The following is a 16,698-nucleotide window of genomic DNA, read 5'->3' on the forward strand; positions in this document are numbered from 1 at the left end:
TTCGTGTTTTTGACAGTGTTTCACCAATTTAAAAAACCCGAAAAAAAATTAACATTATACTTCAGGGTAGGGGTAACCACATATATTTTTTCGGCGTGTCTATTGTTTCCTAAATTTTTAAATTTAATTTTGAAATTTTCAAACTTATGTTTAAGTTGAGTTTTCGGTCATAAAATTTGAAAAAAAAATCCGGATGGTAGAACGTAATTGTATTTAAATTTTAAAATCAAGATAACGATTTTATAAAAATAAAAACTGGAGATATGGTTAAAAAACTAAAACTCGTGTTTCAATTTATTTTGGGGTTATTTTCGATTGTTGAGGCCTGAAACTTTGGGGGGGAAATATATTATTTTGGATGCACTTTATGTGCATATATTTTATTTTTCAAAATCTCTGGGGCACTTTTCACCATCTTAACCTGCTAGACCCTTTTTGTACGCTATCCACCCATGAGTTTTTTCAAATTGAGGCATCGCAAGCAAATAGAAGATTTCACTTCACTTACACCTACTATTTGGCGCCAATAATATTTAAAATACACTGGTTTCCAACGATGATTTCCTTTGAATGATATACCGCTATGAAACGCCATGTGTGTTCAAAGAGAGAGCTGAATATGATTACGTCGGCCCCAAACCACCTTTGAAAACGGCGAATACGGGCAAAAATCCTCAAACAAGGCGTCACGGAGGAGTTGGCATGAGTTGAAGTTAAAAACAGGCTGAAGGGCAAACAGATGCCTGATTAGCAATTCAAAACGGGGGCGGTTGGCCCGGAATCGGAATCTCGGCTCTTCCTTTCACTTTCTGTCCCTCCCCTATTCCCGCCAAAAGAGCAGAGCAAGGAGCCGTTGAAGCCTCGAAACGGGAGATTAGTTTCCGTGTGCGCCTCCTCTGTCACTTCTCTTGCTTTATTGAGAGTCAAATGCATTCAAGACAACCACAGGAATGGGGCTTCATGCGGATCCCGGCAGAAGCGCGGAGTCGAGTTTTGATCGCTCTGAAGCGAGCGCAACTATGTCCAACTCATGTCGCCGTCTTTCGCTTCGGAAATGGCGCACCATGGGGTTAAAGAGCGATCTTTGGGCTCGGAGAGTCGTTCACACGAAGGCGCACAAGTTTTCGGCCTTAAGTCATGCATTTACAGGTCTTGAGAATTACGCAACCCATCACTGCGGCTTCAACACATTGCAAGCGCTTCTCGTCAACCGCCCTTCTGCGACGAAACTGCGCCTTTCATGTAAATGGTGGCATCTCATGAAGATTTCATAGGAGCGAGGAGAGCTGCTTACAGAGTAAGGTCATGAAAAGCCAATCATTTTTCATGCAGTACAACTTGGACGATTACTACCAAGGTTTCACTAAGCTCATAAACCACTTCACGCGAATATTCTGCCGCATTAAAATTTAATTATTTTTGCATTTGTATACAGATACGGGAATGGAAGATTTCTATTTCCAAAAAATAGCATAAATGTGTTGTTGCGTGTCGTCTCAGAATAGCCTGCTTGGTCAAACCATTGCTCCTTCCACTTCCAAGAATGGCTAAACCTTCCTTTTCCCCTTCCTCTTTGTCGAAAACACCCTCATTTCACCTCCCCTATATTATGTCACGGTGAGGACGCTATTGACACTCTTTCACTTACTTGACGCAGTTACTCAGTCGCAAGTAGAGTCGCCAGTGGTCAGTCACAATGTGGCCGTCGGCGGGAGTCGAACCGCGGTTTCGTAAGGCCCGAAATCAGCGTATTGAATATGAGCCAATAAAATTGACGCTGGATCAATAGTGAAAAAGAAGTCATGAAATATTTTTTTACGAAATTGCATTTCTTTTAAAACAAAATACAATGCGTCCATTGCATTCTGTGAAAGTAAAGATGCAGTTTAAATACTTCCTAATTCATGGGCCCGATTCAAGGAATTCAATCTTTACGTCAATTGTATCCATAACAATAACAGCTTTATCAACTTTAGTAACCTTTTTCTGTTTTGGGCCACTGTGCGGCGCAGGCTTATTTCCAATAATCCGCCTTCCCTCTTCTCCCTCGTCGCGGTTCTAATCGCGGCGGCGCGCACTGGCCTCAAATCGCATAGGGATGGCTAAAACATCAAAAACGTTTTCATTCAACATGGAAAGTTGAAACTTCACACAAACGTTCTGAAATAAGCTCTGCATGACTCGCATGATACATTTTTGTCTTGCACCAACCCATTAGCAGTGTATATGAGGTCAAAGTGGAACAAATTTCGCAAAAACGGCCACCCTCAATTTTGTCTGAAAATACTAATTTTAGCCTATTGGTGTGGTTTAATAAATTATTTTACGGAAAACCGTGAGATTATTTTGATTTGAAATTATTTTCCTTCAATTTGGTGTTCTTTTAGGTTTTAATTCATCATTATATATGCATTTTAATGACGAAGCCTGCTTTAACCCAATTTGTATACATATAGCACGAGGAAAAGAAGTTACTTACGCCAAGCTCAGCTTAGTGACTTATTCCATAATATTCTACCTAGATTATAGATTTTGAGTCTAAAGTATCCTGCGCATACCAAATCCTGAATTTTTAGATAGTTTTTTCGAGCTTGTGATGATCTACGGTTCGGGCGGCGGAGAATACGGCCACGCGCGTGTGCAAGCGACAATCACCTCTTTCTTGAAACTCGATATTATAGAGATTGGAATAAATCAGAATTTAGGGATTTTAACATTTACTAATGGCGTTTTTCATATAATCGCGGCGTACACGATGAAAGTCTTTCATGACATCTCCACAGGATACATTCCGTAGGACTTTTTCCAGCGAATTCGCCGGAGATGCCTCCAAGGGGTTTCTGCTTGGACTGTGCCCTTTGTGTTCGGAGGGAAACGTGTGCAGAGCCTCTCTCCTGTTGCCTTCTCCTCTCCTCCCCTGCGGATGTGCACAGGGCTTGTCCACCAATTTGGCCCCGTCTGCTTAGGAACGGTCTCAGCCTTCGCCGCACTCGTGAAGTGGACAGAAATAATGCTATCCCTGGCGAGCGCTTATTGCGTTGCGCACCCAACGATTTTTGAAAGAATATTTTTTTTCTAAAAGCCTATTATCGCGGGTGAAAGTATAGCACCGACGGGCGAGGGTGCCGAAAGGCTTTTCGGGATGACCGGTTCCGTGTGACAGGTTCCATCATTGCCTTCGTTTCGGCGGGCCCCTCTCTCTCAGCTGATGACGACAATAGATAATTATTAACATATGACCGAAATGGATGTCCGTCTTCAAACTTTTTTAAGGAGTTTCAAAAGTAGTTTTGCGGTAATATATTATTTTCGAGGTAGAATTGGTCCATTATATGTTAAACTATGCTATGTTTCCGTTTCCGTTTTTAGGTTTCGTCACCGCCTTTCTGCAGACGTTTAAGAATTGCAAGCACCTATTTTTTCGCATTAACATTTGGTTCATTTAATCACGTCTTTTCCCGCATTTCATCGTGACCAAGTACTAGAAATCTGAGAAGTATGATTGTCGTCTGAATAAAAAACTATTACTGTTGCTCTATGGTTATCAAAATGACTTAAGCTACGATGGTATCTGGTTATTTAGTCAGAATTGTAGCTACTATGAGTAGGAAATTTATTCGATGCAGACATTAGTGAGCCACTAGGACACGAAGGTACAGCCACTGACACTTCATCTGCTTATTTTCTCTGCGAAAAAGAATCTATTTAGAAATAAATGTGTGCCAACGTAGATAGAGTCATCATTTCAATTAATTTAGCCGTTAAAAAATCAGAATTAATTTATCTTGAGTCAACAGTATCAATTGCGTTGATGTTGAGAATGGATCTTTTAAAAAATGGAAAAAATATGTATACTTTTGATTGGAACTCTCTCATATCATCGCCGTATCTGCTGCGCATGGAATTAACTTAATCGGCCATTTGGTCCCGACGAGTCCAAATATGAATCTAAAAGAGAGGAAAAACCTCGTCACGGAGCCCGAAAGTAAACACTCCCACGGCCCAACGTGATCGTGGGCGTGACGCTCGTGGGTGTCCACATATTATTGAAAATAATAGTACATTAGGCAACGTTAATGTCACTCCTGCTCTTCCCCTCGGAATTCCCCCTTAAGCGAAGCAGTGTCCACGTTCTCAGGAAAGGAATCCTCTACAAATTGCTTCAGCGACTCAGCCCTAAAGGTATAGTGTGAACCCGGTATAATGATGCCGACGCACAGTGGTCCCAAATCGAAAAAAGCTGGCCAAAAGTCGTTTTTTCGAAAAATTTCAAGGAATTTTTTAACCTTATTTTCGGATTCTACAGGATATGGTCTACAAAATACACTACTAAGTTAGTATTTTTGTTCATCAGAGCGGCTGCAGTGATCCGTCAAACATGGAGCATTCACCGTAAAAATCACAGTTGCGTGAAATCGGTCGATTTTGATGAAGTTCAGCGTCATGCAGGACAACCTTTACGCGATATATTTGGCCAAAAACATTTTTAACTACAAATATAAACATTATTACATAGTGGGACATAAATTTTATTCGGATTTTACTATGTTTACTATTTTATATATATTTTGTAACTTTGAGTGTTTTTTACCCGAATTTTCAAATAAAATGTACAATATCGTTTAGAGAGGCACGTGAATGCACGGTGTCTTTTGCACCAATACAAAGGGAAAAGTATATGCAACGCAGTAGTGAAGAAAATTTTTGCTACTAGTTGCTACTCCGACCTCAGCATTGATTTAACTATAATGATGCAATGCGCTGACGCGGGCGGCGGCCTGGCTGGCGCGTGGTAGGGCTCGAGGAAATCCAGTATTTATGGGTGTTATTCAACATTGTTGGATATTTTATTTCTACAAAAAATATTTACCCTATGAATAAACATCTCTTGTCATATGTAGAACGTTTTATCATCAATAGTTTCCACTTGACCTTACCTTTTATTTACGCGTGCCCATGCTCTCATAAAAATTGCTTAAGGACTCGAGCGGAAGGATATATTTATGGAACGAAAGTTCGCAGCTGTGCTTATAGTAATCCTCAAAAACATGAATGCATTCAAAACAAAAAAGAATCCCTCAAATGCTATTCCACCCTTTCCTTCCGTTAGACGGGTTAGTTTTCGCTCTCACGCGGCACATTGTCCCTCTGTCGCCTCCTTAGCGGCCTCCTCAACCACATGCAGGGCAAACGACGGCCGAAAAGACCTAGGCTATTGATTGCGCCCATCGGGAAAACACAACCACCGCTCTCTGTACACTTGTTATGAATTGCACTTTGGCCACCGGGGATGAACGGAGTAAGCCTTTTCACCTTTCAAATGTGATATTTCCTAGAAAATGGAGATAATAGCATCGCGAACCTCACACTGTGGAACCCCCAAATTACTTCTAGACATCGCTTGCCCGAAATTTTCTCGCCAAAACTCAGTTTTACTCAGATTTTGCCAAACGAAAGACGTGAAAGTTAAATTCCTCAAGCGTGAAGATCGAGTCTTGAAAAAGTCGAGTATCCTCGAACTTTTTAAAGAAGACTTGTGGGGTTGAAGAAGAGTGCCCATAGTGTTTTAGTTCGATAACTCTGAAAATTTTCACGCGTCTTTAGATGCATGAAAAATTTCTTGAAAGTGGAAAAGGGTCCGTATCGTTTAAAAACCAATACTTATTGGATTGCTGGAGCAACAAGTTAGAGTTAGATGAGGACGTTAATTCAAAAGTTATCCTAAAAAAATTGCGGAGAAGTGTTTTTTCTCTCAAATTATCTTCGCCGGTGGAAGGAAAGAAAATGAAATGACAGGTTTTTTAGAAGAAAGTTCGCTGACTGCCTAAATGAGAAGTTGAAATTTCCTCCGCCTTTATTTAAACAATTTGAGAAGTCCAGTGAAAGGGCCTAGAGATGGAAAACGGAGGATCTTAGAGCTAGCACATCGCCAGTAGAGCATCCATGAGTTATCGAAGCAAAGGTGATGAGTTCGTGGCGAAAATAATAAATGAGGTGACAACAACCACTCTCTCAAGAGCGCGGCGAGTGTTATCAAAATGGAGAGCCAAGGATGTTAGGCAAAGTAAAGTCTCCCACGAAGAAGCCCTTTCCATGATCGTTTCTGGTAATTTCACGAAACATCAGTACTTGCTCCTCCGACGGACATCTAAAGAAGCTGCCCTTTCTATTGTCCACTTGTCCGAGGAGGCAATGGAGGCGAGGAATAAGGACATAAGAAGATTCAGGGAGCACCATGCAAGGAAATTTTCCTGGATAGCAACGAATGAAGACCTGTTTAAAAGATTACTCCTAACTTCAGATGCAATGATATCAAGTATTTCTAAGGCTCAAAGAAGGAAATTACCTCAATTACCAGTCGAGGTAAAGAGTTTATTAATCCTGGAAGAATTGAGTGAATGACGACTGTGATGAGGATTTGTCGGATAGTGATCATGAATGTATTTAAATTTTTTCGTAACAATGACTGAGAAAGATAAGGAGAAATGTTAGCTTATTTTTTTGATAATTAAAAAAGCCCAAATTAATGGAAAATCTCATTTAATTTTTCGTACCAAATCATGTGCTCGTTAAATTGATGCCTCACTTCGTAAAGAGCTTATTGCAAGCGTATCAATAAATTTGGCGTTTAACTTGAGTTATAGGAGTTATGAAATATTGTTTATAACATTTCAATGATTGTAATAATGCCTCCGTTGAAACTTGTGAAATACGGAACCCCGTTTAAAATTGCTTCCAAATCCATTGGCACGTTACAAGGAACTATAAAATTGTCTACTTAATTAGAATTAGATATTATAATTTTTAAACAATTAATGCAGTACAATAATATTAATAATATACTTATAATATAAATTTCCAATTAATATTAACTTATTTTTCGTATCAAATACGATCAAACATATGAGAAAGTAGAAAATGTTCTCTTGGTTCATTCAAAATAAGTTGTTCAAAATTTGTCCAAAAATAAACAATGCATTCATTTTATATGCATTTATGTATGTTTTAAATAACTAATTCAGTTTTATGATATGTATAATTTTAATTTACTATCACCAGTATAATCTCAAATTCCAATGTTAAAAAATTAATTGTTTAAACAAAATGTGAAATAGCAATAAAATTATTGCAAATACATAAAAAAAATGGCTATAAATTCAGAATAAGCGGGTCAAAAACAATAAGAATAGACCTTTAGGTCAAATATGTACCTAATAACAACGGCGTAATTAATTTTGGCCAGCTTTTTTCGATTTGGGACCACTGTGCGATGGGGCCATGCGTCAGTCGCCCCGCTCTTTATCTGATTTGCATACGAGGGCCTTCAATCGCCAAGATGAGATTTTTCTTTGAAATGAAGAAAAATAAAATCAATGATGATACTCCAAGCAGCGAATATCTGACACAGCAAACTAAATGCGTTCTATTGGCTTGGAAAGTAAAGACAATTTTACATGACGTTCAGAAATCAATTTAAACCTCTTATCCGCCCTCCGTGGCGTCATAATGGTGGAAAATTTCCGACCGGAATTAAAAAGTGACATTTTTCATTTCGGTGAACCTATTGCATGTTATGATCATTGAATTGGTCATGCAGAGGGAACGGGTTGGTTTGGCTTCCCACCATGTGATTCCGGGTTCAAACCCCGGAGGTGGCGGAGACATTTTCAGAAACTGCCCGATTCCTGCCCGCGTTCTTTGTAGAGTGCACTTCAAGCAAAGCACTCCGTCTGTCGGATGGGACAATAAACCGAGGTCCCCTTGGCGCCTTTCGCCAAGGGAACGCTAATGCGGACGCTGGGTCTCTCTCCACCCTAACTATTCTATGCTTCCGTCACGGTGGAAATGGACTTTTCCGTCTGTGGGTCGATTCCTTTGAACACGATACCATTCTTTATTGGTGAAATGCAGCGGCCTCATGATAAATGAAAATGTGGAATGAATAACTGATCCTCATACAATTCCAGTTTAATATTTAAATTTAGAACAAAAATTATGTGTTCGAAATATATTAGCATATTGCCGTCTTCTGTCCTCTGATGGCACTCCGGAAACGAAGTAAGAAACAATTAAGCTCCGCACCTCCTGCAGCACCAATTCTGTCGTTATTTCCCGCACTAAGCCACCGCATCTCCCTCTTATTTAAATGCACCGTCAATCTGCTAAACATTTTTGAGATATCCAACCTCGCAGTAAGACGAAAAAGTGAGGTTGAGACGCCTAGAGATAAGATTTTGGACTCCAGAGCGCGGCGTTGTTCGTAGAAAAGCGCGATCGTCACCCAGAGCGAGGTGACGTATTGCGTTTCAATTGGGTCCTGCGGAAGCGCGGCATTTTTATTTGCGTTCCGGGCGGAGGGGTGGCACCACCGGCGCCCCATGCTGCCCACGATCGCTCTCGGCGGAGCGCTTAGTTCGATCGTTGCTCGGGCGGAAGTTGTTGCCGGACTCATTGAAGCCTGTTGCGCGCCCCCCTGTTTGTGCCGCTCGGGACTAGCGTCGGGGAGTGAGCGGCCATTCGGTGAGTGGCTAAGATAGAAAACCCTTGGCTGTTATTCTGCCAATGCCGAAGTTTGTCCGCAACGCGAGAAATATTTCGTCGCAAGCCGGGGATGAAAGAGATTATGTTAGATTAACTTGCATGGAAAAACCACTTAATTTCCCTATTGTATACTTTGTACTTGTAAACCACTAAAAATCTATCATTCACCATTAAAAATTATCATTCGCCAAGAGCACATTTTGCTAGCGACGACACTTAAGTCGGTCTAGCGGCTCAGCGAAAGAATTGACGAGTGCCCGACTCGTAATTTAGCATGTGACTCGTGATATGGCAATCACTACACAATAATTTACATACTTGGAATCACTATGGAGGAAAATTCCGCGTGTGCCCTTTGACCAGGGGCCTGATTCTGGATCTTTCTGGCTATTGTCGACGCGATTTGTGGAAAAGATAGGCAAGCGGTGACTGAATTCGTATCCTCATTTTCATTCGCTAGCTATTTTGCCAGAAAAGTTTCGCTTCGTTCCTCTGGCGACGAAAAAGTTAGGCTCGTTCTGTCTGGCGAGCATATAGCGAATGTAAACATTCGCCTAGAGCGTATTTTGATAGCGTCGCTCTATTAGCTCAGCGAAAGAAATATGAGAGACCGACTCGTGATTTAATTACAGCTATGCACCATTATTGTTATATTTTTTATCCCAATGAGTTTAATTGTTATTCAAATTCTTGGCACACAACCTGTGTAGTTGGTGCGAAGGCTTTCGCGGTGCGCTGGTAATGTAGGATGCATTTTCCGGGTTTCGCCGCGTCGTGGTTGCGTTGGAGACGCAACAGTTTCTCCTGCAATCCAGCAGGCATCTTCAGGTGGAAGTGCTAATGCCGTGTTTTGGCCGCCGTTATATAGGCAGCCCAGTGGTGTATGTTGTCCCTACGTGACGCGGTGAAACCCAGAAAATGCAGCCTACATACAACCTGTGTGTTGTTTTACTCGTCTTGTCGTTCTGCGTAATTCAATAGATGGGATTGAAATTGGGTTTGCATTTGAATGAACCGCCAAGCTTTTGTCTGGCAAGCGTATTGTGACATTGTGAGTGTGCTGTTATTCTGAGCATATTGTGTTGGATTGCTTGAGAAAACTTGTTGTTTCGATCCTTATGCTCGTGAATGTTTCAGCGGAAACAATGAGAAGTAGACTGACCGGAGTTTTGTCATATAAGAGCATGTTATGAAGAAATTGAAGTAGTGGTGTAGTGGATAGCATAGCTGTATACCACACATTAGATTACAAGGTGGATTCCTGCCATGGTTACTTTTTTTTCTTTCCACCACAAGAAAAAGGTTCGCATACTATACTTGTCATCTTCAGAGGCAAGTCACTTGAAGTTGTCAAAATGCTTTCTATGTATAGGAAAATCTCTGATCAGTTTTTCAGCACTAACAAAGACTAACTGAATTTCACTATTAGGCTTTACATTTATCCACGGCAGAGCTTTAGGCAGCATAGTATGTGTAGTACGCAGTTATGCCGCCTTTGATGTTTATCCAACATAACTTATGTTAATAAGAGGATATTTAACAGCATTTCCTACCTATTCTTCCCTACATCTTATCCTTTCCTTACATAAGTTCCTTAGCATACGATAATCTGCTTATCATTCTCTTCCGTAAGTAAACTATAAGAAACTGATAACTCTTACTTTGTGCCGTCTAGGTTTGGTAAAAATTGAAAATATTAACCCTTAAGTTTCACCGGAGTGACTTTTGGACTCATCTCTTCCATCTACGAGGGTGAAAAACAAAGAGAACGGTTTTATGTTCACCTACGGAAAACGACTAATGAATAAGCAATATTGTATAACAGTACTTAATGATCTGTCTCACGCAAAAAACAAAACATGGCATAATATATTTTAGAAATATTATTTGAGCTTACGAACGTGCTTCGCGCTCTTCAATTGTGTCGGACTGCGGAGGCAGTGTGTTGATCGGTGTATTTATCTTGTGCCCTGTCACTTATGGGCAATCCGTCATTGCTTACGTCACAGTATTTCGCCAAGAGAACGAAGTTACCCGAACTGAAGCGATAGGCGGGGCGAAAAGAAGAGAATAATCGCGGGGAAAAGTTTCACTTCGCTTCGTGTTGCCGTGGCGAAGCGAAGACCCGGGCGAAAAGAGAACTAGAATCACCGCCCTGTTCGGAAGTATGAGGCGCACTGCAGGCGCACGCTACAATATTTGGGATCCGAAGGATGTGCTCCTGCCAACAATCCGTCTTCTTAAATTGAAAAAGAATTGTTGTGAAGGCATGGTGTGGTGGCTGGAATGTAGGCTCCCCACGCCGTGGACCCGGCTTCGAATTCTGGAGGTGGCAAAGATTTTTTAAGACATGGAGTGCTTTGTGAAGGGCATCTTAAGTGCCACCATCCGTCGGCTGAGACGATAATTAGTGGTCCCTTTGGCGCCTTTCGTTAAATACAGTCGTTAAATGCCGACGCCGGGTTTCTCTCCACCCTTTCTTCTCTATCACAAACATGCGTCACAGATGACCTTTGCTGTCGATCGCCTCCTCCAAATACAGTACCGGTCTATGAAATTTGGAATTTTGGCGGAAATTTGAAATCTTGATGGTGTGATTCATCAAACTCATTTTAGTCTCTCGAGAATAAATGGATCACTCTGAATTCAGCGCCGCGCTACAGACATGATTGTAATCCGTATAAAACGTACCCACAGGTGGCAACAATCTTCAATGGGACAGACTGGTCCCGTTATTACATAAAATTAGTATTCTCTTACAAGTAATTCGTATAAACTCATGTTATTTTCTTAGCTAAATCCCGCCTCTGTGGTCTCCTTTCATCGAATGCTTTCCCGGCCAATGATCGGATTGGCAGTGCTCTCATCGATCTTGGCTATATTTGACTTGAACGCCCTGCAGGCGTCATTGCTGTCTTGTTGAGCCCATTGCTCCCCCCCCCCCCCCCAACCATCAATGTTTGCACTTCAAATTTCTTATTTAGCTTGTATTGTTACGCTGTTTCCGGTAGCGTTAATATTTCCTGAATAGGAGACTTAGATTTAAGAAAAAACATGAATTTACACAGATGACTTGCAAGAGAACAAAAATTTTCGGCAACAAATATATTAAGACATGTCCATAAGGCGCTATTATTACGTATTCCGTGTGGTCATTCTATAAAATTAAGTATTATTTTTGATTTTGCCCGTTTGCCCGGCATAAAATCCGCTACGGTTTTACTTGATAGTTTAAACATCATTTAGTGGCGCATGTCGCGAGAATGTCAAGAGGTAATCGAAGCAATACCTCCACCTACATCACGGGAAGAATCGTTAGAATGATTACGTACCTATAATGAATAGAACGTGTACTTTTGAAACCTTGCCAGCTGGATATTAGGAGTTGTTTGCTCCGGGTGGTGGCGACGCGAACATTTACTCCGAGTAAATCGGGGAGAGTAAATCGCCGCATGCGGGGTGGAGTGCGCACGCCCTTAGTTTCGGCCTTTCCCTGCAGATTGTGGGCTGATGCCCAATGCAGAGTAGTTGCCAGGGAATATGTGTGGATGCCCCGTCTGTTTTCCATTGGCTTTACAAATTTGAAAGTGCAAATACTGACATAAGTATGGTATTTTACCTTCAAAATCTTCCTCTCCTTGCCCTAACTTCATATCGGACGTTGAACTACTGCTATATTACGATTGTTTGAGGTTTGCACCAACAGTAAGTTCTTTTCGGAATATTTTCAATCTAGTTGCGCCTTATTGGCTTCATCGGCCATAGAGCCACGGGGTGCGGCGTCTCACCAAGAGAGAAAGGGATAGACGCCGAACTTGGTACACGTGCCGCATTTCTCTTATGCGGGATATACGCCGCACGGAATGAAAAACGATTTCAAATGAATAATAACACGTTTTTAGCACCGTTATAACTGTTTAAGTGTACAACCTAAAACTAAAAATATTTTTTGTGAAGTGTAGTATTTAATTGCAGAAAAGTTTCTCGGGTTGTCCACCAGTTGATGTTTTCCATGTCTCCCGACGTTTCGAGCAGCGACTTGCTGATCATCCTCAGGGGATCTTCCGAATCATGGGATCTTCAGGGGATCATCAGGGGATCATCCTCTGGGGATCTTCGGAAGATCCGCTGAGGATGAACAGCAAGTCGCTGCTCCAAACGTCGGGAGACGTGGAAAACATCAACCGGTGGAAAACCCGAGAAATTTTCTGCACCTGATTCGCCGGAAAAACCTAAGGTCATACGTAGTATTTATTTATTTTTACACATATTTTGAACATTACCATGCTAAGTTTGTAGGCAACAGCAATTTTTAACTTAAGCAAGGTATAACTTAAATTATTTACCTTAATTTATTTTTCAACTTGTATTTTGGAATTCTAAAAAATACTCCTAAATTAAGTCTCTGCTAACTGAATTTCTTCGGTTCAACTTGTATTTTTCGATAAAAATTGGATAAACATAGCCCATGTTAGATAAATTTCTTGGTTTTACATGTATATGTTTATAATATAATGACAAAAACAAAGCATAGTTTTACAACCAGCATTTCAGTTGCTCTTGAATCGTAGACATGTACTATTCATTTGAATAATAGTAAAAATTAATCAAAAGTATTTGCATATTTTATTTTCCTAAAAGCCTCAATAATGCCACAATTTTTCTTTTTTAATGGAGCTGCTGAATTCAAAAATCAGATTTATTCGGTTTTTATAGCATGCGGGGCATCACCCTTATAGGTGCGGCGTGCCACCCGCAACATAGGGGATAGACGCCGCACAGTGGGCTAGAATCGAAAAAAGCTGGCCAAAAGCCGCTAGAGTCGGAAATATCAAGGGAAAAATAGAATTTTTTCTACTGTTAACAATGTTAAAGATATCAAATAGTTGTGCATAAGGTAAATTTTGAGTGAAAAAGCCAACTTTTCTTGTATGTTTTACCCGATTTGTTCTAATCTTCTGATGTCCTAATCCTTGTCTCGGGCTTCCAATGCCTCTTCGGAAGGCTGTCCAATAGGAAGAATGTCATATTTCACGATTCCCGCTCCATGTATTAAAACCTTGTGAATAGTTCCCTCTCTATTTGCCAAGACGACATTATGTAAATCTTGACGAGTCACTTTCGTTGTATCCATAACTGAGCAACTACTCTGTGAACGTCCTTCGGCAATTCGACAAGGAATACTGAAGGGAAACTGACTCGGCTAGAAATGAGCGAGCCAATCGCATAGACGGCTTATTTTGGGAATATTCAATTTATACATTGGATACATTTGCACGTGTTCAAAGTAAAAGAACAAATCTGGGTACACAAATGGGCAGCCGCCGAGTGAAAAGGGCTAGGTAAGCGCGCACTTATGCGCGCGGTTTATTACCGTCCGCACGCGGCCTCCGCGCAAAGATCCAAGCGTAAAACCGTCAGAAAAGGGTACGCAAATAATAAGTAGTTGAGTGCAATGCAACATAAATGTAAACCAGTGGCAGAGACCATAATAATTTAAAAATTTAATATTAAAAGAATATTAGCCAATAATTTCACTGTCAAAAACTTGAATCAAAAAGACATTAAAAAATATCAGGTAATCACTTCCATCGACAGCCGAACTATCATCATTCTTACATGGATAGCAAAAAAAAATGCGGACTCCAACTAGGAATCATTTTAAAAATTAAAATTTTGCTTAACTTCAAACTGCTTCTCGCCACAGTGGAAAGTAAAATCTTTTTCGATGGATACGGAGTACACTTATTGAAGTCACAACGAAACGGAGGCGGGTGCAAGGAGGCTTTGGTTCCGAGGTACAAGTAGGTAACTATATCCTCATTTGAAGCGCTTCCGACGTTGAACAGATCAATCCAGTCTTATAGTGGATGTTCACTCGACACTCTCTCTAGGACAACTGGTGGATGTGATACGCAAAAACAACCGAAAAACCCCTAGGGGCACTAACTAAGAATTCCATTTGTCGGAACAAGTGGCGGTAAGGGTCGGCAAAAAGAGACAAAAAAGTGTAAAAAGCATAACTTGGAATAGCTACCGATGAATTAGGGGAAGTAGAAAAGAGTCATTACTGGTAAGGTTGTAAAACCAGCATGGTCGGGCCAGTAAGTACGGAGGGTCGCAAATCCTCAACCAGTCGGCGCGGGCGCCTGCCGCTGCACGAGCATGACCTTCCTAAACTTCTCGACCGCAGCCTGCCCATGATGCTTGAGGGAAATTCACAATTCTGAGAAAATCCTTTCAAAGATATTTTTTCCCATAATTCTGCTGAGAAACCTTCCAATGACCTAATCGTAGAACTGCCAGTCACCAATATAGCAATAAATTGTTATTTGCGACAAGATGTCCGTTGAATTTAGCCATTTACAGTATAATGTGCAAAAAAAAGATGACAATTATTCATAAAATATGTATTCAAGTGACCAATGTCATTGGACTTTTAGTATTCCGAAGTCTTTATGCACAGATATCATATCCTTTCTTCGCTTAGTCCCGCCGCCACAGTGGACCGTGCGGCCGGGGTGGATTCACATAAATATGGTTGTTAAAATTATAATCGCAAGTTATCGTAAAAACTGCATTCTAAACATTATTCTATATGCTTTTTTCTATCTCACAGTGCAAATAACTCCGTGTAGCCTGATGTAGAAACAAACGATAATTACCGTTAAACATGAAATTCAATGAAAAATCAACACAGTTTTTGAAAAATTATAAAAATATAAATTAACTAGTAAAATGAGACAAATACTGTCTTTATTCATTTTATGAAGACCAATTTTATGGATAAAAATGCTTTGAAACCAATATTCTTAACAACGACTCTGTAATAAAGCCACAAATTAAGCTATTTTCAACGGAAAAAAATTGGTCGCTAAAATCACTCAGACATACTCGACTTTGACCAGCTGTAAAAATTATATTAACGTATTCCATGCTCTGTATGGTATCCTATATTATAGAGTACATGCTTAATAATGAATATCAAATGTTTTTGGTTGATTTGCGCTAACTTCATTTTTCGACTTTTGGCCAGCTTTTTTGGATTTTGGCCCACTGTGCACCGCGAGGTTGTGTTTAAAAAAATAATTCTTACTGCTAAAAGAAGAATGATATAAGTATAGTTTTTTTTGTGTACGTCACAAACAAGACTGGCCACCATATGCACAACTTAGTTAAATCGAAAAAGCAAAATAGGACAAAATATACGTGGTGAGTTCAAGGAGTAATGCAGCACTTATATTTCTCTGCTAATTTTAATTGAAAAAACTTGCCATTTCTTGAGAAACATTTCCGCTTCGTCTCATATAATTGTATTGACTTGCGATCGGTGGTCGCGCTATACGGAGGCACTTATAATGACGTCTGTAACGGAGGTGCGTTCCAAACAACGGTTAGTGATCGATTTTCTTTTGGCGAAAACCAGGCTATCTAAGATATTCATGGGCTCTTGCCGTATGTCTACAGTGATCTGGCAGCGGAGGAAAGCACGGCGAGCCATTGGGCAACGCGTGTTTCTTCATCGCCGCTGCGGGGATGATGAAGAAATTATTGATGCAGTATGACGTTGACTCCGACGTAGACCAGTAGCAAGATACCGTGCAGGCAGGCCCTGCCTTCAAGGTGGCGTCAAGCCGTAGCATTGAACGGAGAGTGCGTGCGAAAAGAGTGCTGTGTACCTGAAGGATTGGGGAATAACATGCTGTAAATACTCTAACGGATGAAGTTCGCCAAGAAAAATATTTGACTTAGCCGGGTTTCGAATCCGGATCACCCGATTGCTGGTCAGGCGTGTTAACCAGTTCCACCACCAAGCCATTTTCTCAGAGAGAACTTCGGGATGGGTTTTACCGAACAAGATGTTGACGTCACAAGTCCAAACTGTGGCACATGTGGCGAGGGTCGCGCTTACTAAGAAACATTTTCACTTTTCCAACTTTTTTTATTATTTCGTTACTTACTCCACTTAGTTATTCGTTTCAATTATTTGTTACTCCAATGAAAAAGTTATAATGCAGTTTGACGTGCATGGAAATGTTGGTGTTTAGCATTAGCTGACGGAGCCATATGAGGTTATGCATATTATGTTATTTGGACTGGAAGATTAAGGTTGCATTATGCTGACATTATCACTCTACCAGTGACTGGCTCCAAGGA

At 40.7% G+C, this 16,698-nt stretch overlaps 1 non-coding gene across 1 annotated transcript; it reads right to left on the reverse strand.

Moving 5' to 3' along the window:
* Window positions 1–16,285: 16,285 nt before the first annotated feature.
* Trnaa-agc lies at window positions 16,286–16,358 on the reverse strand. The gene has a single exon. It is a non-coding gene; the product is annotated as a tRNA-Ala (tRNA).
* Window positions 16,359–16,698: the final 340 nt, after the last annotated feature.

This window comes from Ischnura elegans, chromosome X (genome assembly GCF_921293095.1).
Source record: "Ischnura elegans chromosome X, ioIscEleg1.1, whole genome shotgun sequence".
NCBI classification, from domain to species: domain Eukaryota; kingdom Metazoa; phylum Arthropoda; class Insecta; order Odonata; family Coenagrionidae; genus Ischnura; species Ischnura elegans.